Here is a 25,001-nt window from a genome sequence, read left to right as displayed (position 1 = left end):
CTTAGCGTTTCTCACCGCTTGACTGACCTTGTTTCGTTTCTGCTTATATACAGCATGATTTTCAGGTGTAGGGTGTATCTTGTATGCTCGATGTGCAGCATCTCTGAGATTCATGAGCTGTTTTAGTTCATCAGTCAGCCAGGGTGCAGGTTGCCTTTTTACTTTGTAAGTAGGCTGTTTAGGTTTTCTTATTGGTAACGCCACATAGCGCTCTGTATGAAAAATCACTGGCTGTGCTGTGCGCAGTCTGTGGCTAGTTTGCATTGTTGTCTGACATTGTAGTGTCGGGCAGCGGCAGCTGGATGCTAACAGCGCGTAGCGTTGCGCAGTTGGAGGTGAGCCGCCAGCAGTGGTGGACGTGGGGAGAGAGATGGCGGAGTTTTGAAATTTGTAAGAATTGGTGTCATGAACTGATATATATATATTATGACTATAAAGGTAAATACATTGTTTGTTCTCTATTAAAATCTTTCATTTGCTAACTGTGCCTATCAGTAGTTAGTGACTTCCGTAGTTTGAATCTTTTAGTTAGCTGGCAGTAGTGGCGCTCGCTGTATTGCAGTAGTTCGAGTAACGAAGATTTTTGTGAGGTAAGTGATTTGTGAAACATATAGGTTAATGTTAGTCAGAGCCATTCTCTTGTAGGGATTATTGAAAGTCAGATTGCGTTGCGCTAAAAGCTATTGTGTGTCAGTTTAAGCACAGTCGTGTATAAATTTTTCTAAGGGGACGTTTCATATGTCGACCCTTCGCCGAGGATACCTCACTGGAATCTTCTGATTTTTTCCTTGTAGTTTGTGTAGTTAGTGTAGCCTTTGTTTATTGCTAGCGCGTAATTGTAGAGAGAATTTCCTCTGTAGTTGTAGTTTTTCATTGTTGTACAGTAAATCAGTTGTGGCATGCATGTAGATTTGCACCAAGTGTTTCGCAGCTGCGCTTGCAATTAACTAGATATTATTTTCAGTGCTATGTTAATGTGTTCTCTTATTTTTGCTCTTCAAATTGTGTTTTTCTGTGTTGTCGTGTGAAATATTGTGACAAAAATGGCGTGTGGAAAACGTAATACTAGGCTCCAAAGTAAACTGAGAAATGACAGTGAAGACGAAAGCAGTGTGTCTGCGCCACCGAGTAATCAATTAACTAATGTTCAAAGTAGTAATTTGGTAAATGTACATAGGGAAATGGAGCGGGCTGCAAACAATGGTGTAGACAGTGAAACAATTAGTGAACAGGGAAGCATTATCGATCGATCGGTTGGCAACCGCTCACCTCAGGAGTCCGAAATGACAGGACACATTCTTGCAAATACTGTAGATTCAGGTTTTGCGTCCTCACCGGTTTCTCAAATAAGTCAAGACACATTTTCTGTTTTTCAAACTGCGAATATTGCCGGTTCAAATACATTGCCGAATAGCACTAAGGAACATGTTTCAGACACCAGTGCACTGTTATTACAATTAATGCAACAAATGGGACAAAAGCTTCAAAAGTTAGACACAATGGAACAAAATCAGAGACAAACACAGCAACAGTTGGACACAATGGAACCTAGTCTTCAAAAGTTAGACACAATGGAACAAAATCAGAGACAAACACAGCAAAAGCTTCAAAAGTTAGACACAGTGGAACAAAATCTTCGGAAGTTAGACAACACACTTGAACAAACACGTGAAGATTTAACTACTGAGTTACATAACATTGAATCGAAATGTCAAAAAATCTGTAATGACGTAAAAACACAAATTTGTGAGCATTTTCAACCTATTTTTTCGCGGCATGAAAACGCATTACAGAATCACGAAGCAGCCATAAAAGAATTGCAAACCGTTGTTCGTGAAAATCACGACACCTTGCAAGCTAAAATGGACTCAGTTGCATCCACCGATTCGGTTACGCAACTTGCAAGAACTCAGGAAAACTTAAAGAACACAGTAGATTCGATTTCAACACAAATGGACACTCTGAAACTTGGTTCAGAAAAACACACTGAGGAAATGTGTTCACTATCGGAGAAAGTAGCCGAACTTGAATGACACAAAACCGGTAGTCTTTAATGACACAGAAGAGTGCGAACAAATTAGGAAATTCAAACGAAGTCTGAATCAAATTAGTACGCAACACAAAAGAGAAATCCGGGAAGTACAAGATCAGCTGACACAGGTAATACAACAAATACGTATTTCAGAGGACACTCGCGCTCCAGTACGGGAAGAGGGACATAGAAATACGGAACAGCCACAAAATAACAACACAGGGCACTTCGGAAATTATGAAAGAAATTGGCAAGGTACACCGAATTTTGAGATGGAACTGCCGAAACGACGTAACAATGACCGACATGCGACTCGCCGACATGATGATTTTGACTATAAGCTGTTCATTACTACACGTAAATTCAAAACATTTAAGAATTCTGGCAACGACATTCATCCACAAGCGTGGCTTCATCAATTCTCTCATTGATTTCCTCCCAACTGGTCATTAGAACACAGATTAGAATTTATGTGTGGCTTCTTGGAGAATGAACCAGCTGTAAGAATGCGATCGGTCATTCACGATTGTCACAGTGAAGGAGAATTTTATCATGCTTTCCTCTCAGCATATTGGTCTCAAGCTACACAAGACCGAGTAAAACATAGCATAATGATGATGAAACACTTTGAACAATCTGAATTTTCGAGTCTTGTCAAATATTTTGAAGACATGTTGCATAAGAACCAATATCTTTCAAACCCATATACCCCTTCAGAACTCATCCGCATTTGCATAATGAAATTGCCTGAACATTTAAGGAATATTATTTTGGCAGGGCGTTGCAAAGACGACATTGAAGCTTTTCAGGGACTCTTACAAGAATAAGAGATTGACACAGACAGTCGCGGCATGCGAAAACAGGAAAACAATCACTACAGTTCACATCCGTCACAATTCCGTGACGACAGAAACAATAACTGGACACGACAAGTCTATTCTTACAATGCAAATCGTGACCAAAACAGACACCACCCATATGACAACCACTGGCGGAGTATTAGTAGTTACAGAGAAAGATCGCATTTCCGTAGTAATGACTATCACAGAGACAATCAGAGAAACAGACAATATGGAAACCAAAATAATTATTATCAAGGGAGACAGAATAACTTAAGACGCAATGGTCCAGCGCGCAGTTACGATTCAGGGAGAAATTCTCCACCATGTGACCGACAAGAAAGAAACTTTGGAATCTACCGACATGACGACAGACGATATGATCGTAACGACAGACCTGAATTGCAGCAGAACTGGCGGGATTCAAACAGAGCAGGGCCCTCTCGACAAGGTGAATTTGTAGAAGTTAGGTCTCCAAATCCCAATAACGACGCGCGCCAACAAAGACACAATAGGCAATGACTCATACCGCTGGCAGCCACAAAACGTACTTATGAAACTGACGACTCAGCTGCCGTAGCTAGTAATTACGTAAAAATGGAAGACATTAGGGACATCTTACTCCAGGAACACGACGTAAAACATAACAACTTTGCATATCCTGTGATTCACATTACTGTAAATGACGTAAAATTTACGGCAGTACATGACGCAGGCAGTCCCATTTCAGTAATTAGTGAAACAGCATTTAGCAAATGCAACAAATCGAACGATTGTCCCACTCTTCCGTTACGCAAGATTAAATTACAAGGTGCAGTCATTGGAAAGAGTGTAGATGTACGTCAACAAACCAACTTAGAATTCTTTTGTCAAAGCCACAGCTTCCCTATGAACTTTCTTATTGTTCCATTATTGTCGACGGAAATTATACTGGGAGTAGACTTTTTGAATGAATACAAAGCAATCTTAAACTTTCACGATGCTGAAATAAGTTTAGAGAAAGAAGGTAAGTCAATAGCTTTGAAATTTGAAGATCGGCTCTCAAACCATGACGAGGAAATTAATCGGCTTTACCTTCTGTTAGACAACAGTTCGGAATTTTCTACGGAACTAGACACTAATAATCACTCTGCAAGTACTGACAGAGATGATATCGACGGCATATTTGAAACTAATGAGTTAACTCAGAATAAAATTCAAACAATTGAGAATTGTAATGACACTGATAGGCAGGACCTTTTTGAGATTTTACAAGCACATTCCACAGTTTTTACACACAATACAGGAACAATCAAGGGATTTCAGTACCAATTTCGTGTTCGTGAGCATACTAAATTTTGTGTTAGACCATATGTAATTCCTGCACATTATAGCGACCGTGTTAGAACAGAAATACAATCTATGCTTGACGAGGGCATTATTGAGCCTGCAGTAAGCTCATACAACAATCCATTACATGTTGAGAAGAAAAATGGATCGATCAGGCTTGTCTTAGATTCGAGACAAATCAATACTATCATTATTCCTGAAACAGACAGGCCGCAAACGTTGGAAGAACTACTTCAAAATTTTAATGGTGTAAAAGTGTTGTCTTCCATTGATCTCAGATCCAGCTTTTATCAGATCGAACTTCACCCAGAATGTAGAAAATACACAGCTTTCCTTTGTTTCGGTGTTTGTTATCAGTTTCGGAAACTTCCTTTTGGTTTGAACATTTCTTCGGCAGCATTCATTCGCGGGCTAAATTCCATATTACCTCAGTTCTTAAAACGTCACATCACCTTATATGTGGACGATATTCTGATAGCAGAAGCCTCATGGGAACAACATAATCGCATCCTCAACAGCGTGTTACATATTTTTGCAATATCTGGAATTACAGTTAACTTGGAAAAGTCTGAACTCGGTAGGACAAAGGTGAAGTTTTTGGGACATATTATTTCTTCTGAAGGCATTCAGCCGGATCCTGGAAAGTTAGAAGCAATCAGAGCCATTCCAGTTCCATCCACAAAAAAACAAGTCCGCAGTTTTCTAGGCCTCGTAAATTTTTACCGTCGTTTTCTGAATATGCAAATTCTAGTTACACCAAAACTCTGTTCTCTCGCTGGAAAAAAATACTATTTGGAACTGGGACGAACAAGCACAGTTGGAATTCAACTCTTTGAAAGAATCGCTACTTAACGCGCCAATACTAGCTCATCCAGATCTCTCACAAGATTTTTGCCTTAGCACGGATTCTTCTAAAGTCGGTCTTGGTGCCCATTTATTTCAAGAAGCCACAGAAAATGAAATTACTGTTCAGAGAACCATTGCTTTTGCTAGGCGAGTGCTAACACAACCTGAAAAAAATTATTCCGTTACTGAATTAGAAGCTTTAGCTATCGTTTGGGCATTTAACAAATTCCGTTTCTTTCTTTATGGTAAGCACGTGAAAGTATACAGTGACCATCGTTCATTACAATTTCTTATGTCTTCAAAATTAAATCATGACAGGTTAAAACGTTGGGCATTGTTTCTGCAAGAATTCCACTTCACAATAGTCTACATTCCCGGCAAGGAGAACATTGTTGCGGACGCACTGTCACGCGCACCGGCTGGGCTCGAGAAAAGTAACACAGAAAGCAACCTCGATAAAAATTTCAGTATTCTTTACATTCAGAAAGTCGCCTTTGAAAATTTCATCACCACATCTTTAAAGGACATTGCTCATGAACAAGATAAAGATCCGATTTGGAAAGACATCAAAAGTAAATGGCATGAAAAGACACACACACAGAGTCGGCATTATTATCTGGTTAGGAACAACATACTGTTCAAACGCTGCACTGTTGATGACAAGCTATGGGTACTTTGCATTCCAGACGATTTCGTTAATAAGCTCATTTGGTACATTCATTTCAGCTATGCACATTTTGGTCCACGAAAATGTTATCATATTCTTCGAACGACTTGTCATTTTAACAATATGGAAAAGAGAATTCGAAGAGTCTTGTCTATTTGTAAACTTTGTCAAAAGGCGAAACCATCTACTGTCTCGCATCGTGCTCCATTGTTTCCTATCATTCCTTCTAAATTAAAAGAATTTGCTGCTGTTGATCTCTTGGGACCGCTTGTCAGAACATCGAATGGATTTTCGTACGTTCTAGTCGCTGTTGAACTTACTTCAAAATTTGTTTCTTTCACTCTGTTACGTAAAGCCACTGGACGGTCTATATCCAACGCCTTTGTTAAAAATTTCTTACGTGAAGTTGGACACGTTAGTAAAGTAATTTCAGATAACGGACCGCAATTCAGATCTGCTGATTGGTCACGCATGCTTCGTAACCATAAAATCAAATCTGTTTTTATTTCATTGTTCTCAACACATTGTAACCCGTCTGAACGGATTATGAAAGAAATCAATAAGCTTTGCAGACTTTATTGTCACAGAAAGCATCAGCATTGGGTCAGATATTTACACTTATTTCAAAACGTGCTGAATGAAATGCCTCATGACTCCACTGCTTTACCACCTGTTCTTGTACTGAAGAATAAAGAACCACCGAACAGAATCAGAGAGCTTGTACCTTTTCCGAATACACGTAAACTTCGACACAAAGACGTAATTGATTTGGCTATTAAAAATATAAATCCTGCTGCAGACAAAAGGAGAAAATTACACGGTAAAACAAATGCAAAGAAATTATATATTGGTCAGAAAGTTCTCATTAAAGCTCATTCATTGTCACATAAGAAGAAACACTTGAGTCACAAATTCTTTGTAGTTTACAATGGACCTTACAGAATTCGACGTATACCACATGATAATTGCGTTGAAGTTGAAACTCTGCGTACTAGGAAGAGTAAAGGTTTACACCACATTTCACATGTGAAACCGTTTATTGAAAGATAATCTGCTTTTTAACTTAGTCTTTGCCATAAAATTTTTCACTTCACTCTACTAGTACAATTTGTCACACTGAGAAACTATTAACATGCAACAATGTTTTGAAGTTAACTATCCAGTCTAGAACCTAGGGAATATTTTTAAACAGAAACTACGAATGCATTGTTATAGTAAACAGACGTCACAGTGTTATTGTGCATGTACATTCTTGCTTGTTAGTTGCACGATTACGTAACGACTATAAGGCTGACACATGTAGAACAGTTACCAGTACTGCTAATGAGATTTTAATGCAACATTTTGGTTTACTTGAAAATAAATTCTGGATTTAAAGTACTTTCTGTGAGATACCAGATGACTCAGTGGTTAGTTTATGTGACAGCTACACGATTTTATCACGACGCTACTAATGAGTGACAATTTACAATGTTGCTTTCGCACTGTATCTGTTTTATATCTGCACAGTTTTTCTGAATTATTCTGGAAAGTAAAACATGTTTTAGTAGTAAGTTTTGTGGTATAGCTACAATGAGACAGCCTTTTTCATAGAACAACAATACGTTACATTATAGCACTTTCTTGATCACGGTAAGGTACATAATAACTACGATATCTATACGCATAGCATTTCACTTTTGTTTATCATGAGGTAAGTACATTGACTTCTGCAGAACTTAGCTTTCGGAGGACGATAACTACACCACTTCCACAGAGATTATCTTACAACACGACGCACAGTTTAGCGCTACAGTACGCGTATTTGAGTGACTAATTTTGTACTTAAAACATTTATTTTCAAAGATATTTGAAATACAATGATACAAAGGTTTTCCGTGATACATTTCATTCCATTTCTGTAATCTGTAACATCTGAGGATATAATTACATTAATCCTCAGGGGGGTACACGTCTACTTTGTGTACCATGTGTTTGGCAAGCACAAGGAGCCCTAGCTAACATGGTATTTGCTTATAAAACTTTACACATCGGTACCATATTTCTCTAACACATAAATTACACAGCTATCTGGTCATTTAACTGAGAGAAACAAACATATATTATACTATATCAGTGACAGATGTTTACGTAATTACACAGTTGGATAACTTCACACTTACGAAATTGTATTTTGTCTGTACTTTGTGAGCTGTTCATACATTTTCGGAACCATTGTGATACTATGAGAGCTTTGAATGACATAACTGGGTATGAGATCATGATTTTTAAAGTATGGTTGAGGTAGATGACACTTTTGACATGAGCAGAGAATTTTTTTTAGGTTTTGAAATTATTGGAAGAAGCTACGACGATTTTGAGATTTGGCTGAGGTTTTATGATGTTATGATGACGATGTGTATTACGCTGTTGCGGTATGTTTATGATCAATAAGCTGATGCTATATGAGTTATTTGATTATGCTATCTGTTATGATGGAATATTGAAGAAGTGTCGACGAATAAGGTAAGAAATAATGAGTAGAGGTTAGGGACTCTGGTTTGTGAAAAAGGTTGTTGAAAACCAAGAATCGTACTTTAAGAGTTATGAAATGTATGTAAATGCTTGAATGTATTACAATGCCGACGAAAACTTTTTGGACACTGTTATATTAATAGAATTTTGTTTCTACAGATGTGTAATGCAAATTCTTGACCTGTGAAATTTTTTATATGAGACTGCCACTGTAGCGAAAACTGGTGTCGTAAATATTTCGGTAAGACAGTTAAGTGACCACCTGCACGTAATGCATCGTGGGCACCCAGCTGGGCGACAGCCACCTGACAAAAGAAAGCCAGTGTGTGCCTGTCAGAGACACAGGTGGAGAAAGAAAAAAGAGGCCATTATCCTCGCTATTGACATTCCTTTGTAGAAATCATCGTAAATACGACACACTCAAACTTGAAAACACTGTAGAGTTCTTAATTTATGATATTTAATGACATGAAATGATGAGAAACATTTTATATCTATTGTCTTTCTAGCTGAGAGATTGCTCATTTTGTTTAATATTCAGTTTCTATCTGCACTGCAGCATTGGTTAAAATAAAATTTAATAGATGTACTAATATCACTATTTTCTGTCTACAGACCCAGTAAAGAATCATTTTATGATTTACTTTCTTGGGAAAGAGAGCACAAATAGACATTTCCCTTCACGGGAATTTCAAAAATATTTTTTTTACGATTTGGTAACTTATCTGCTAGCGTATGTTCTCGTGATGCATTACTCTAGTGTTAAGATGTGACATAGGTATTAAACATTTTTACTGTAATATTTTTTCTGCTTCAGCTTTGTCATGTTTAGATATAAATTATTACATTTATTGCTGCCCGCTATGCTTACTTGCATTTTTTGTCATTGATGTTTGTATTAATTGTTTTGTGCTGCTGCATTGCCTCGTCCCTTAGTTTAGCATCTGAACTCAGTAGGTTTAAGTTAGCTTAAGAGGGGGTAGACTATATAAGAAACTAACTATGATGAATTGGAAGAAAAGCATTGAGAAGCTGTAAGAAAATGGTTTGGCCAAAAAAAGTAGTGTACAGTGGAGAAAAACTATTTTTGAAAGAGGATGTGAACAGAATACAGAAAGCAGGTTTAGATAGGACTTTTTGGGAATAATGATGAACTAAGGGAGATCTCTATGCAAAATACTGCAATAAAACAAACCCTGTCCTTTCCTTTCGTATTATCCCTCTATGTGTTTATGTACCCTTGTGTATTTGTCTTTTTCCTGTCTTTATGTGTTTAGCTAATAAGATTTATGTTGTAGAATTTTTCAGATACTATGTTATTTTCTTTGTAAATATCTTCAGACATTATTTATTGTGTTTTGTTTTGATGCTCATGTGTGAAGTTGATGTTTCAAAAGTTATTCTGATCTTTTATGTATGTACTTATGTCGTAATTTTTGTAACACTGATGTATTTGCTATTTCGATTCTTTTGTAAAGCCTTTACTACTGCAAATGTTATCTGTATTGTTATGTTCTTTAAAGATGTATTTTGTACCTTTGTTATTGCATTCTTATGTTATAAAATTGTAATTGACACCAGTTCATCAAATTAAGTAACTTGTAATTTACATTTCACTGCACACGTTTCTGTTGGTCATAGTATATAGACAATATGTGAGAAGTAGGGACTGATAGTGTTTGCACGTATGTTAATAGCTCAGTAAGGGACTGGATAACAGCATTGCTGGTTCTAAGGACATTTCAAAAACAATTTTTCCGAGTGCACAAGTGGTGGTTACGGACTTGTTATATTATCCGCAAGACTGTTCAATGGTGATTGTGCGCCTGCACAGTCAAACAGATGGGTGCTGGCCACCTCTACAAGGACTACAGTGGGTCTACACCTTTGATGAGCCACCAATACCATTATTTCTACAAGGACTGCAATGGGACAACACCTCTGGTGGCCCACCAATAGTAATCTCTACCAGGACTACAGTGGGTCTGCTCTGTGATGACCTACCTACCGATACTCTTCAACGTCGACTGACTCTGTTGTGACACATTACCAGTCTGCATGTCAAGAGTCAGCACTGTCTTTCCGTTGGAAGGACAACACTACGTCTTCAAGACTGCATGGAAATCCACTACTTCCGTGTGCATTTTCTTTTACTGCCCAGTCTTTGAGAAAAACACTACTATGATGAATGATCAGGACTGTCTATATGGACTGTGAGAAAATTTTAGCTTTTGACCAACATTGTATCAATAAGTATGTGCATTTGATATCTTTGTTATAGTAATTATGAAAAATTTTATCAAATCATTATTGGCCACTGCCCAAAACAATTTGTAAAAATTTTTTATGGGGACCATGGGGGCTATGTAAGTAGGCTGTTTAGGTTTTCTTATTGGTAACGCCACGTAGCGCTCTGTATCAAAAATCACTGGCTGTGCTGTGGGCAGTCTGTGGCTAGTTTGCATTGTTGTCTGCCATTGTAGTGTCGGGCAGCGGCAGCTGGTTGCTAACAGCGCATAGCGTTGTGCAGTTGGAGGTGAGCCACCAGCAGTGGTGGACATGGGGAGAGAGATGGCGGAGTTTTGAAATTTGTAAGAATTGGTGTCATGAACTGATATATATATATATATATATATTATGACTATAAAGGTAAATACATTGTTTGTTCTCTATTAAAATCTTTCATTTGCTAACTGTGCCTATCAGTAGTTAGTGACTTCCGTAGTTTGAATCTTTTAGTTAGCTGGCAGTAGTGGCGCTCGCTGTATTGCAGTAGTTCGAGTAACGAAGATTTTTGTGAGGTAAGTGATTTGTGAAACATATAGGTTAATGTTAGTCAGGGCCATTATCTTGTAGGGATTATTGAAAGTCAGATTGCGTTGCGCTAAAGACTATTGTGTGTCAGTTTAAACACAGTCGTGTATAAATTTTTCTAAGGGGACGTTTCAACTTTTCTGGTCTTTATTGGAGCATATTTCTCATACAGTTGAGTAATTTTGTTAGTGAAATCCTGGAGTTTGTCGTTTATGTCCATGAGGGGAGTAGAGGTCATCCCCCAAACTATTTCTTGTGCCTCAGATTCGAGTACAGGCAAATTTATGCGTTTGAGGTCTCGGTATGTAGACAGTTTTTGTTTCTTTCTAGGACATTCTAGTGAATATGTCATGGAAATGATGTCATGGGCAGACATGCCAGGCACAGATATTTGAGAGGTGCGGATTATTCTGTTTGGAGATTTTGTTGCGAATATATCAATGAAAGTGTGACTGGTAGTCGTGTGATGAGTAGGTGCCAGCTGAAGTAGCGTCATATTTGAGGAAGAAAGCATCCTCTTAAATTTCCCAGTGGAAGGACTATTGCACAGAAAATTAATGTTAGTGTCACCTGCTATAATTACATGTTCATATGACGATTCGAGACTAGAGAGGGCAGTTTCAAAGCAAGCCAACACACCTACTGTAGGACGTTTGTAAAGGACACATATTAAGCACTTTCTGTTAAGTGATTTGATCTCTATGAGCATATATTCCACTTGTTTATCTACATTGTTGTCGGATGTGTGTAGTACTGTAGGTGACAAATCAGAGCGTATGTACGCCCCTACTCCGCCCCCTCGTCTGTTGCATCTGTCATGCCTGAGAAATAGCCATCTAGGTTTACGGAAGTTGTAGGAATACTTGGTTTGAGCCAAGTCTCTGACAAAAATATTACGTGTATATCAGCAGTTTGAAATATATATTTGAACTCGTTGAAGTGAGCTGGAAGAGACTGGACATTTGCATCTGCAATATGCAACTTGGTGCGTTCGGGTGTTGATTGCGCGAGGAGGCTGCTGACCGATGTTTGCGGGTCGTGGTTGGTGGTGACTAGAGGGTCTGGCATGAGGAATGCGGAAGGCGTGTGAAAGAGGGGGGTGAGGGAGTTTCCTCCAGGAATCGTTAGCGCCAGGATTTCACCCGGAACAAGTCCCGCCACTTACCTTCCGTTTTCCCGGTCTTTGTTCGGCGCCTGGGCATCGTTTCAGTTGACCCACGTGGTTTACCGCATTCGGCTGCACTTGCTGTGAATGTTAATGTGAAATTAATATCTTGCTAGGTCTTAAATTTTGCCAGGTAGTTAAAAGACACGTTACAAGAAAAAAACGTGCACAATTGGCCTCAGCTGTGCCAGGTACTTCCACAGCAAATATAAGAGAAAAGAATTTAGTAACGAATTCTTTAAATACGAGAACTCAGTATTCAGATGAATAGCCTATGAAGAAACATACTTCCATGTGAGAAAAAGTACCCAAAGCTACAACAGGAAAGACCTACCCTCGAAGAGTAATTTGTTTGGACAAAGAAGAACCACAGTATACTTGACACTTGAGTTTCTGAACTCAGACAGTATATGTGAAACGCCGGCCAGAGTGGCCGTGCGGTTCTAGGCGCTACAGTCTGGAACTGAGCGACCGCTACGGTCGCAGGTTCGAATCCTGCCTCGGGCATGGATGTGTGTGATGTCCTTAGGTTAGTTAGGTTTAATTCATTCTAAGTTCTAGGCGACTGATGACCTCAGAAGTTAAGTCGCATAGTGCTCAGAGCCATTTGAACCATATATGTGAAACAAGCACCACTGTTCACTATACTTCCAGAAGGCATCAAAATTACTTTGTTCTTGCTAGATCGATCAAAGCTGTTTTTACGCGCTATTCACTGAATAGTTTTGCTGAGAAGTTTTAGGGGTGAAAGAACAACTAGCACGGCAGGAACGTCGTTTTACAGCCGTGAAACGCCGCAGCATTTAATTCCTCCATAACTGCTCTGTGACAAACATACAAATCACATTCTTATTTTTTTTTAGTGGTTTGAATGACATTTACGAAATAACAAATCTTTTGGTTAAAAACAGACAGGACAAAGACTAACGATACATTATTTTCCTGAGACGTTTGCAACAGCATATAGGTCACTAATCACACCGAAACAGCCATAATTCTTTGTAACGTCATTTATAATGCGCAGGTATGGCACTGGATGAATTTACAAGTTAAAATTCACTCATTACCCATGCAAATACTAACGAAATATGTCATACAAGCAAATATCTTACTGCTTTCATTAGGCATGTCTACTTTAAGACATTCTTATATTCTTTAATTTTCGTGAGCTTTTATGAGGGCCTACATAAACAAAACAACCTTCACTTATTTCTGTATAACGTTCATTTTAGACAACAGAGTTAGTCGACTGCATCCGTGACTTTACTACCGACATGACAGATTCAAGACCATTGTTTTCGCATTGTATGTTTGCTCTGCTGTTTCCCTCAAATAAACATATTATAATAAGTGAATTAGTTATGAAAATTTGTCCTTACTTCCCCACGTTATTTTTTGTTTTCTATTGCTGGCGATGCTTTCAGTTCTCTATAAATATTTTTATTTCTTTAATAATTCATATTATATTACTATCCAGAAAAAAATTTCTTATCGTTACTGAATCTCATCACAGTGTAACACGTGATGGACAGAGGCGATAATAACTTTGTTGTAGCTTCCAGTCTGTGGAACTGGCGGCTGTCTAGGGGACGGCCTTACACTATGGATAGGCGTGGAGGGGGTCAATGGGCGGGACTTGTTCCGGGTGAAATCCTGGCGCTAAGGGCACGTGTGTCCTCCCAGTTCTGTGCAGTGAAAGCGGTCGGGAAGGGGAGGGGGTAGGTCCCCGGGGAGACAACGGGATCTGCGGCCAAGGTCAGCAAGGTCTGCAACGGTTCTGGAAGCAGCCGTGGGCTGGCAGGGGAAGGAATTTTGCTAAACTCAACGGGAGTAATCTGCACGTTACGACACAGTGTGATATTAATTTCACTTATGAGGATTACAACTAAAGTATGATGGTGGGTTGCTAATTAAGCATGGAAGTGAGACTACCTTATGTAATAATTAACAAAATTACACGAGAAAAACAATTAAAGATGAAAATAGTTATGTGGAGAAACGAAAAGTTGATAATACAAATAATAACAAAAATTATACGAGAAAAAATAATTAGAGATAAAAAAATAGTTATGTAGGGAAACGAATAATTTGATAATACATTAGTTAAGATATAGTTGACAGTGTAAACAGTATAAACATACAGTTTAGTGGCAGCAATATTTAGGTTTTTTAATGGGTTCACGTGTGTACGGCGTGCGTGCATGGTGAGGAGAGGGGTTGGAGGTGGTGGGGATTCCCTGAAACCGTTCGTTCCAGTTGCAGCCAGGCAGTAGCAGGCCAACATCATTGTTCTTTGTTATGTGCTTCATACTGCTCTTGTCATCATGGATGTGAAGAAACTTATAAATGAAGTTAAGCTGCGCCCAGCTATTTGGGACCAGAGACTGGGCGAATACCACAACCGTGACGTAATTTCCAGTTTATGGAATGAAGTGGCACAGGAGAGCTGTTCAGATGGTAGGCATGAATACGAATTATCTTTCTTTATTCTTTTTTTTTATTTATAATGAACCGATATGCAGATATAATGTAATAAATTAGTATATATTATGAGCTATTTTGTTGTGGATTTTTGAAATGTTTTAATTTCTATTTGTAAATAAATGTTCAACGAACGAGTTTCTGACTGCCTTCGAACGTAATGCAGAATTTCTGTTGATTGTGGTACCAGCAGCTTGCATACCAGCATTGTTAGAAAACTGTTCACTTTCAATGATGCATCCTCCTCTATCGATGACGACATTAAAAGGGCAAATGACTTAGATATTTGATCAGCAATGTCAATGGGTATTTCAGTTTCCTCCTTCAGTGGTTTCCATGCATCTTTCATATTATCGGATGTGCACTGAACAACCTGTCTTGCTCTGGAATGCATTTTTCTGCACAGACTCTTCCTGTTGCTCAATTATGTGCAAGGAAAAGGTATCATCAAAGTCTCTAAAAATGGATAAACCTCATCTTCCAAAAATACATTGTGATTCATGTGACATTTCTTGAAGTTCTCCATTGGTAGGCCTCTTACATCAGTACGTTGTTTGAACAGACTTCCATCACTCTGTTTACTACAGATGCCAATATCTCTGCATAAAAATGTGTGAGCAGCAACTGCTTGGAGTACAATTTAATAACACATTTTGTAATTTTAGAACATGCTGCCAGAATGCTTAGGACACTGGGTATGTATGCGTTTTTCATCTAAATATCATACGCAACCGTATGTCAGATGCATTGAAATATTTCTTTAAATCAGGATACATTCAGCATTGCTAAAATAATAAGAGTAAGTGCTTACCATTACGGCCATTCAATCTTTTTTTCACAACCAATGATACAATTGACATTTCTATTCACAATTATCGTGGTAGTGCATGATAGGATATCCCAGTCGAAATATACCTGAGAAGCAACTTGATAAACTTGCTACTCAAACGTGGCAACGTGGAAAGCTTTTTAACAGCTTTATTAGAGAATATAATACATATTTACGTAGTTAGTCTATTTTCATACTTCTGTCGTAGTAGGGAACTATGGAACCAGTTTTCTTACACCATTTTATTGTTCTTTCAGTTAAAACGGCGAAATCTAAATGGAAATATCTGAGAGACAATTACAGAGAAGAGCTTAAAAGCTTGGTAACGTTAGGTCCGGTGATCCAGGAAAAAGCCCACAGAAACGCAATTCCAACACATGCATTTCCTAAGGGATATTTTAATTCCAAGAGCAATGCAGAGTTCGTTGTCATCAGAAACGGAACCAGCAAGTCAATCTCAACTATCTCCAGAATTTTCGTCTAACGACCACTCTAGTCCACAATATGAACGAGATCAGTCTGATATATCATCATTAGTGGCAGTTGATGAAACGTCACCACTGGCAAGCACAGTATCACAAAGGAAAAAAAAAGTAGTGGCCCAAATATTGAAGAAGAATTTTTAAAGCTCGAAAAGGACAAATTAGCTGTGATGAAGACACATCAAGACATGACCCAAAACGATGATACATACCACTTCCTGATGAATATCAGGAGAGCAATAAACTCGCTTCCAGTTCAGCGTCAAATGTTTGTGAAACGTAAAATACAAGAGCTTGTTTATAATGAACTGGAGGCAGTGAGTGCAGTGCTAGGTTCTTCAAAACAATGACTGCGCTAATTCAACTTATTCTTCATTACAGACAACTTTGCTTTTTGTATTATATTAATGTAAAACTGTATTCCGTTTTGTAATTGTTGCCTGAAATGTTCTTTGATAGTGAAACATGTTATTACTCAAACTGCAATATAAATAAAAGTTTTTCAGCAACGTTATCTATTATTGTAATTAAAAACCTTTAATAAATGCCAGTTGATATTCTTAGGGAGAGTCAACGTCCACCCTATTACAATGTGCTCAAAATTCGACGAGTCACCATAACGTGAAAACATAACTAAGATAACAATGAAATCCTTGTTACATAAGACGGTTCTAATTCAATAGTGGTGAAAAACTTCTGGCTGCACCTGTGTTATCTTCGACCTTCATCTGCTAATGAATTAAGATCCCTTTGCCGCTGGGGACAAGAGCACCAAGGGGAAAAAATACACAGAAGCAAACAGTGACACACACATCTCATCCTTTACACTGCTTTGCACTAGACGAGAATCCAACACATCAATGGACAATAATTCATTTACCTGTCCTGTTGTGCTTGAGGCTATGCTGAATTCGCGCATTTTCTTTCAGTTACAGTAGAAAAATCGAAATGGCAGCACCTTACAGAAAACGATAACTTAATCATTTCGTCGTCAAATGATAGAAACATCTGTAAATGTATTTATATTTTTGAACATCTGCTGTTTATTATATGTAACTAGAAAGAAATCATGTAGAGTGTTACAAGCTTTTATTACAATGCATCAGGAGCAAGATCTCATCTTAGATTAATATACTCTTATCTTTTAGTTCGAAATACGAAATGTACATTATACTAGTTGTAGGATGTTGATGACAAATAATTGTTTGTCTTTTGTGATGCAATGTGTGGGCAATTATAAAAGCTAGCAGATGATTGTCCAGTAGCCGAGGGAAAAATTCTTATACATTTGGATTTATCTAGACAACGAGACCATTAAAATAATACGAGGGACCGACACTAGGTCTGCGCTGATCACTAGTAATTAGTTTTTTTCTGTCCTGCATCATATGACTACACCAAACCAAGCTGTAACCGCGCGAACTCCGTGGCTTGCGGACGCGGCACTGACGCCACTGAATAGCTCGCATTACTTGTGACCAGAAACAGATATCAGTATCATTATCATTTCAAAAAATTTTTGGTACTTTTAGCTACATTTCATTCTCAACAATGCATAGTCTAAAACGGATCTAACAGTAAGCTAGCCGCTACGTAACTTTTTCGCTACAAGATATGTAAATCAAGTGCACAACGTTGACAAATAGCATCATTTCACAATGACTCTTAAGAAATGTGGAAAGATAAATGATTCAATACGAAGGTAAGATGTTACACTACCACGTGTACAAAAATCAGATTTTTTAGCCGCATACTTTCTTCAAAATCGGTTGGGAAGCGTTACGAAACTAAGAAAACACGCGAAACGAAAAGTAGACTTTTTCTTTTTCACGGCGTAAGTAACGCTTTTAAGGAAAAAATAAGTTGATAAAACCATGTGGCGAAGTCTTGTACACCGCTAATAAATTTTAAAACATGAAAATCGGAGAAGTGGATTTTGCCCCATTTCGCCGTCCCGGCTCGGCTCGGCGCGGCGCGCAATGTGAATGCACTACTCGTCGGCCTGAGCCGACCCAGTATGCGTCATCCCGGCCCGGCACGGCGGGCAGTGTGAACACAGCCAATGTTTGAATTCCAGGCCGACCTTCGGAACTTCTGAGCGCCCTTTCTTGTTTGTTCTTGTTGTTTGTACTTGTATGGCTTCTAGCCGATTTCTAGATTAAGATTGTTTTGCCCTTAAGGCGTCAGATGGTTTGGGCCTTGAAATTCAAATGGTTCAAATGGCTCTGAGCACTATAAGACTTAACATCTGAGGTCATTAGTCCCCTAGAACTTACAACTACTTAAACCTAACTAACCTAAGGAACTCACGCACACGCATGCCAGGCAGGATTGGAACTTGAGACCGTAGCGGTCGCGCTGTTCCAGACTGAAGCGCCTAGAACCGCTCGTCCACTACGGCCGGCTGTTTGGGCCTTCAGCCTAATTTAAGAACTGTTTTACGTAAAGCCTTTGGTATTTTTAAAATTAGTGTTTTTGAGTCTTAAGTGTTAGGCCTTCAGCCGATTTTGAATTTGTTTTGCTCTTAAAGTGTCAGATTGTTTGGGCCTTCAACCGATTTTGAATTAAAGTTGTTCTGCTGTCGGATGGTTTGGCCCTTCAGCCTGATTTAAGAACTGTTTTACGTAAAGCGTTTGGCATTTTTTTTTAAATTAATGTTATTGAGTCTAAAGTGGTGGGCCTTCGGCCAATTTTGAATTTAAGTTATTTTGCACTTTAAGTGTCAGATTCTTAGGGCCTTCAGCCGGTTTTGAATTAAGGTTGTTCTGCTCTTAAGGTGTTAGATGGTTTGGGCCTTCAGCCTAATTAAAGAACTGTTTTAAGATAGGGCTTTCTCTTTTAAATTTCTGACTTTGGCTGAGCTTTAAGTTATTGGCTTTCAGACGTTTTTAAATTAAAGTGGTCTTGCCCTTAAGGCATGAGATTGTACGGCGCATTCGGCCGCTAATTTAGTCCTGAAACTAAAGCTGTGTGTCTTTTTTTTTTTAAATTTCTTTCGTGGCTCTTGTAATGTTTGATCAAATAAAAGGTTGTATGTTCGAGTATAACTGACAGCCACTTATTTTGGCCCCTTTCCACAACTTAAATTACCTGTCCTGACCTGTGCGTTTAGCTGGGCATCTCACAAACCAATCGATGCAAGTTGTGTGGCAAAGTAAGCAGTAACGAGCACCACAGAATACGGATCGCGCTACCGCAATTGCGACACTTACATTCCTCTGAGCAGCTAGTGTGAGCCGATCAGCATGAGCTCGCAGCTGGAGATGGCCCGGAGCAGAATGAGCGAAATCAAAGTTCACAACTCGCGACTCTATTGTGAGAATTGTTGCTAAATTCGTGAACGAGCAGGAGAATGCACAACCTTTTGTGTAAACGACAGTTTTTTTTAATATAAAGTTGTTACTGGGGCGAAGGAGCATCTATATGACTGGACAAACTAATGTACTTGCCAAGAACAGTGCCAGGTACACTATTTCTGAACCAAATTTTTTGACCGAATGCTTTTTTTGTCTCTTTGAAGCACACACAAAAAGGCAAAAATGCCGTGCTCAGTTTTTTCCATGGTGGGGGAGGGGTGAGGGGTGGGGGGTCCGCGGCGTGCACTGGCCACAGGGGTTGCAGGCGGCTGCCCAGCACTCAGTTTCGGAGACTGGCTCACTTCCCGACTTCCCCGAAACTGTCCATGTCCCCACAGGAAGCCCTCTCGACCTATGGGATACACAGACTTCTGGCGACAAAAGAGGCCACAAAGACGTTTCCCGTGTCGCACCAGCCTAGTTCGGCGACCTCGAGGCTGCGTTTTCAAACACAGCATCCCAGTGTCCTCACTAAAATACCTTCGAAATAGCGGCAGAAAATTAATTAATGTCGAATCGCGATATGAGACAATCACGTCACATTGTGAGACTGCTGTCCCAGTGTTTTAGGAAATGTGAGTGCATATTGCTGAACAGGGCCCCGTGAGACGTTTAACTAGACCGAGTCATGCACACTGACAGAATAGGCTGAAAACACTGCGACAAAGCTGAACACGCTTCGTCGGTTCCCGCACTGCCCTGCCCTGCGCTCCGCCAGCGGGGGCCGCAGTGACCGCAGCACTGTTTATTCCTCACTTACATAAACACAAACATAAACACCCATTATTATTTAGCAAGGAGATGCTGGAACTGCCTCCCGCAAGTGATCGAGCACTTCTGACTCGTGCTCGTTGCACTTTGCAGCTCCCTCTGAGAAAAGGCAGCAATTTCTTGACGACTGTTACTTTCAAGTTCACCTGAAGTGCGTGGATTTGCTTTGTACGCTTTCTCTTTTAATGCTGCCCAGAGTCTAAATTCGCAGGGGAACGAGGTGGTCGTACATTGTTAGTGATAGCTCTATCTCGAAACACACAGTGAATGTCCTGTAACGAGAAGTCGGCTACACGTGCAGCCGCAGAGTCGTGCTGAAAGTTCACGAAACCACGCCCTCTCTCACATAAATGGTCAAATACAGGATGTAAAATGTTTTCCATACCTCTCTCGCTGCTAACTGTTTCCTTCCTTTTTTTTTTTTTTAAAAAAAAGATTTATTGTTTTCTCAGCGGGAATAGGGCACCACACTTCAATTTTTGATCATACAGGGTGCCTCGTGTATTACTTTAGGATTTTCAGTAACGGTTATTTTGTGACTTAACGTATGCACTAATTGGAACCGCGATTCGTCCGGAAAAGAAAGCTGGGTGAAGGTCACTTTCTCCGTCACGCACCGTATGCAAAATCTATTCACAAAACTGCAACCCTTTCGCACAGTCACCCGGTTTAAGTTCTTACACTACAGTTATTTTATAGGGCTGTAACTTCAGTAAGTTCGTAGTCGTTGGAACAGAGCCATAGGAAATTCCCATTTGCTGAGAAAGACTAGGAAATGATTTGGTTCAAATGGCTCTGAGCACTATGGGACTTAACATCTATGGTCATCAGTGTCCTAGAACTTAGAACTACTTAAACCTAACTAACCTAAGGACAACACACAACACCCAGACATCACGAGGCACAGAAAATCCCTGACCCCGCCGGGAATCGAACCCGGGAATCCGGGCGTGGGAAGCACGAACGCTACAGCACGACCACGAGATGCGAGCTAGGAAATGATTTTCTAGCTGACCTTTTCAGGACCGTGCGCAATGTTACCCAGTTTCTTCTGTGAATACCATACGTCCGTCTTTCCTGTCAATAGCCTTTCTGTCTCGCGAAGTTCATTTACCGGTCGAGGAACTCGAACATCAGGAAATTCCTCTCGAAATAATCCCCTTACAGCACGCGCTGATGCTGCACACGCGTGTGAATCAAACACGAATACTCCCAGGCGAATAGAATACTTGCATCGCGCCAGATCACTTCATACACTTACACTGTACTCCATCGTCCACAAGCGTCCTACCTGCGCAGGCGAATAGAATACTTGCATCGCGCCAGATCACTTCATACACTTACACTGTACTCCATCGTCCACAAGCGTCCTACCTGCGCAGCGGTTGTACGCAGAAAAAAGCCACGGAGGGCGATCGTACCCGACGCCAGCAGGCGGTTGCGTTGGAGACTTTTCACCGTGTACACATGGTGGTGACTGGATCACACAGCCATTTTCATTGTTATGAAGGCATTTTCATTGCAGCAAAGGTAACTGAGGTATCTAACCGAATAAATATGTAACGAGCCAGAGAAGACCTCGGGTCCCTGTAACAAAATACTCACAAAATGTACCTGGACAACCTCCGAAATGCTGTTGGTAGAGTTTGGATTCATCCAGTATGCGTAATCGTTTGGTTTGTGCAATCGACATCAACACGTAGCGTTTAAAATGCAAACACGGCGAAATTATAACAAAATGTAAAATTTTACGTTTCCAAGGGGAAGTACTGTCGGTTTGAAATGTGGCCATCGTTTGGGAAAACCCGCGTACCAGTTTACATAAACTGTGGCTTCTTCTTCTGCACTAGTGCTTCCAGAACTTGATGATAGAGTGTACAGGAATACAAACACGTGGCGTCTGTTGTGCGAAGAGATGTTCGGCCAGTGGAGCAGTTGTTTCTGACCTTTGTCAGCAGGCCACTCATTCGAGAGTCACGAACTGTTTTTCGATACAATGTGCCCACATACATCAGGAATTCAAACGTGGATGTTCGATATATCATTTTTCAGAGTCCACTAACCAATTTCTGTTTGCTACTGGAATAGTCAAGTTAGTTACAAGCCAATAACAATGTACTGCAAGCGCGCATTCCTTAAACTACCACAAAAAGCAGCTATGTGTAGGACAGAGTTAATCGTCAGTTAAATACAAATACTTCGTATTATCGAAACTGAGATCACTGTTTGTACTGACATATTAAATAAAGACATTAAGTCCAACGTTATAAGTAAATGCGGAATTAGAAGTAGGTAAAAGAACAATTTACGACACTAGGAATGGAAGATAACTTCCTGTTTATTTTTTAAATCTACTGGATGCCGCGCATTTCAGCAAAGCTACAATAACATTCAACACAAATATATAATAAAACAAGAATGAAACAGGCCAATTTTGCCGAAGCTTCTGATAATTTCAATGCAATAACAGTTTCACGTTGTAATAGTTTACTCTTGACTCGTCACTGGTGTCTGACGTCAATGGCTATTTCCATCACACCGTCATGCCTCCAGTACTCCTGTACTTTTGTACCTTGTACCTTTTTGCAGTAACCTTTCCAGTCTTCCTCAGTAACAGCCTGAAAACAAGCGCCGGCCGCGGTGGACGAGCGGTTCTAGGCGCTTCAGTCCGGAACCGCGCGACTACTAGGGTCGCAGGTTCGGATCCTGCCTCGGGCATGGATGTGTGTGATGTCCTTAGGTTAGTTAGGTGTAAGTAGTTCTAGGTTATAGGGGACTGATGACCTCAGATGTTAAGTCCCATAGTGCTCAGAGCCACTTGAACCATTTGAACACAAGCACTTGCAAGGGTCAACAGATTTTCAGGTCACACGCCGCCTGTAATGTTGCGCTCCCAAAGAGTCTTCTTATTTTTGCCGACGCCGACTCAATGGCATTCAAATCGCAAATGTATGGCGACAATAGAATTACTTTCTGGCACTTTCTTGTTGTCAGTATGTCAACTGCATACGACTCCGCTGCTGCCCTACTGTCCCAAATCCGGGAGTACAGAGCCTTCTTTCTCGTACTCTCATCACATTGGATTTTTCTACTCTGCAGCCACTGTATCACAGATACTTTCCTAGCGTATTTTGTGAGCGGTTTGTTGAGTTGTATGCTGTAGTAAGGTGCATTGTCCATGATTATAACGGAGTGTGGGGGAAGATTTGGGAGAACAACTTCTTCGAACCATTTTTCGAAATTAGCATAATTCATCTGCCCATGGTAATCTGTTTTTGTTGATTTGGCCCAGAACTGTTGCTCTGTCAGCCTAAAGAATCCGTTTTTAGGACCCACCTTTCCAACTATTAGTCTTCTGGAGACGCTTCCCCACGCAGTGACACCCACAACATCTATTTTTTTTGACAACATTTGCCGCACGTGGATTCGTCCAAGTCAAAAATTTCTGTGCCAGCCTCCCTGATATTTTTCAGCTCGACACGGAACCAGAACCGCCAATGCACAATATCGCTACGTTCCAGTAATAAATTCCTCTTGTTGAAAACACGCGAAACCAATGGACTTTAACACTTTTCTGAGAGAGGTGGTACTTCATCTTCAACCGATCTTTTGTTCAAGAACTGGCAGAAGTTTTCGCACAGTGGGCACAATGGAAAACCCTTCCTGATGACTTCAATTTCCCCGCTTTTTCTCCAAACCTGAAGAGAATAAAACGCTTTTTTTTACTAACTGAAATGTTTGCAGAAATGGGCTAAAGTGTACGATTAGTCATTTCTATAATCATCTTTCTATTGGGTCTGTCACTAAAAGAGTACACATTTTAAATTAATTACAACCAAATGTGGAGCTATTTTGAAATATTCTCTAATAGGATTATAACCGAAACTAATCTCTTTTTGCTAGGAGTTGCTGAATATACGTCTGGGTGATTCCTGGCAAAATTAATTACAACCAGATGTGGCGCTATTTATAAATATCCTCTAGTAGGATTATAACTGAAAGTAACCTCTTTTTGCTAGGAGTTCCTGAAGATACGTCTGGGTGATACTTGGCAAATTCTCTTACTCTCGCATTACTACGCAGGCTCTTCGCACTCTACGTCGCAGCTCTGAGGCAAGACTGTCAAATCGGGGGTAGCAATGATTTTTTTTTATCATCATTGCAGCACTTCATTACATTCATCATTATTTTACGACAACCGCTCCATATAACCGGATTCTTTTACCGAACTGGAGTCGACTGTAACTCCCGCAATGGGCCAGCAATCGGCTCATAACTCATTTTGGAAAGAATGAAAACAGCTACTACACACTGGCAGCAACAGCACAGATAAGTGACCGACAAAGCAGGCAACAAAGCAGACGAGTGCAGTCGACGCCGCACAGTTAGCAACATGTACAAATCGCCACGCCACGCCATCTGCCGGAACTAGGCAGGCCGCGTACGGTGACAAGTTATAGTTCCCCGCTACTATTACTGTTTCTACTGGTATCAGGTTTTGCTTTGTGCAGCGGTTGTAAATATTAGGAGTTCTACGTATTTAAGAGCTGTACAATATATTAAAGCTATTTGGAGGATATTGTTAATTCTTCAGTTACTGAGTGTTATGGTGAGTAAAATGCTGCGTACTTTTAAAACTAGTTACATAACATGGGAATGGCTTAAACCATACTTCGTCTGTCGTGCACCGTCGTGTATCTTGAAACGGATGATCATCTACCACCATACAACAAGTGAAATCTGCAAACGCACTTAGTTTCTGTAATACCTCAGTCTTGAAAATGGAAATTTATGTTAGTTGCTAATAGCTTCTATTTCAAAATATTTTAATCAGTAACTGGCTTTTTATACTACTTCTTTTTAATTTGATTTAACT

At 39.8% G+C, this 25,001-nt stretch overlaps 1 long non-coding RNA gene across 1 annotated transcript in view; it reads left to right on the top strand.

Moving 5' to 3' along the window:
• LOC126266806 (uncharacterized) overlaps window positions 1-16,182 on the top strand; it is a 36,717-nt gene extending 20,535 nt beyond the window's left edge. The window contains exon 3 of the long non-coding RNA XR_007548927.1: window positions 15,774-16,182. This is a non-coding gene — a long non-coding RNA (uncharacterized LOC126266806). The remainder of the gene's footprint in view (window positions 1-15,773) is intronic.
• Window positions 16,183-25,001: the final 8,819 nt, after the last annotated feature.

The sequence above is a fragment of the Schistocerca gregaria genome, chromosome 4 (assembly GCF_023897955.1).
Source record: "Schistocerca gregaria isolate iqSchGreg1 chromosome 4, iqSchGreg1.2, whole genome shotgun sequence".
Taxonomy (NCBI): domain Eukaryota; kingdom Metazoa; phylum Arthropoda; class Insecta; order Orthoptera; family Acrididae; genus Schistocerca; species Schistocerca gregaria.
Note: the sequence above shows the minus strand (reverse complement) of the source record. Positions and strands in the feature narration are given on the sequence as shown.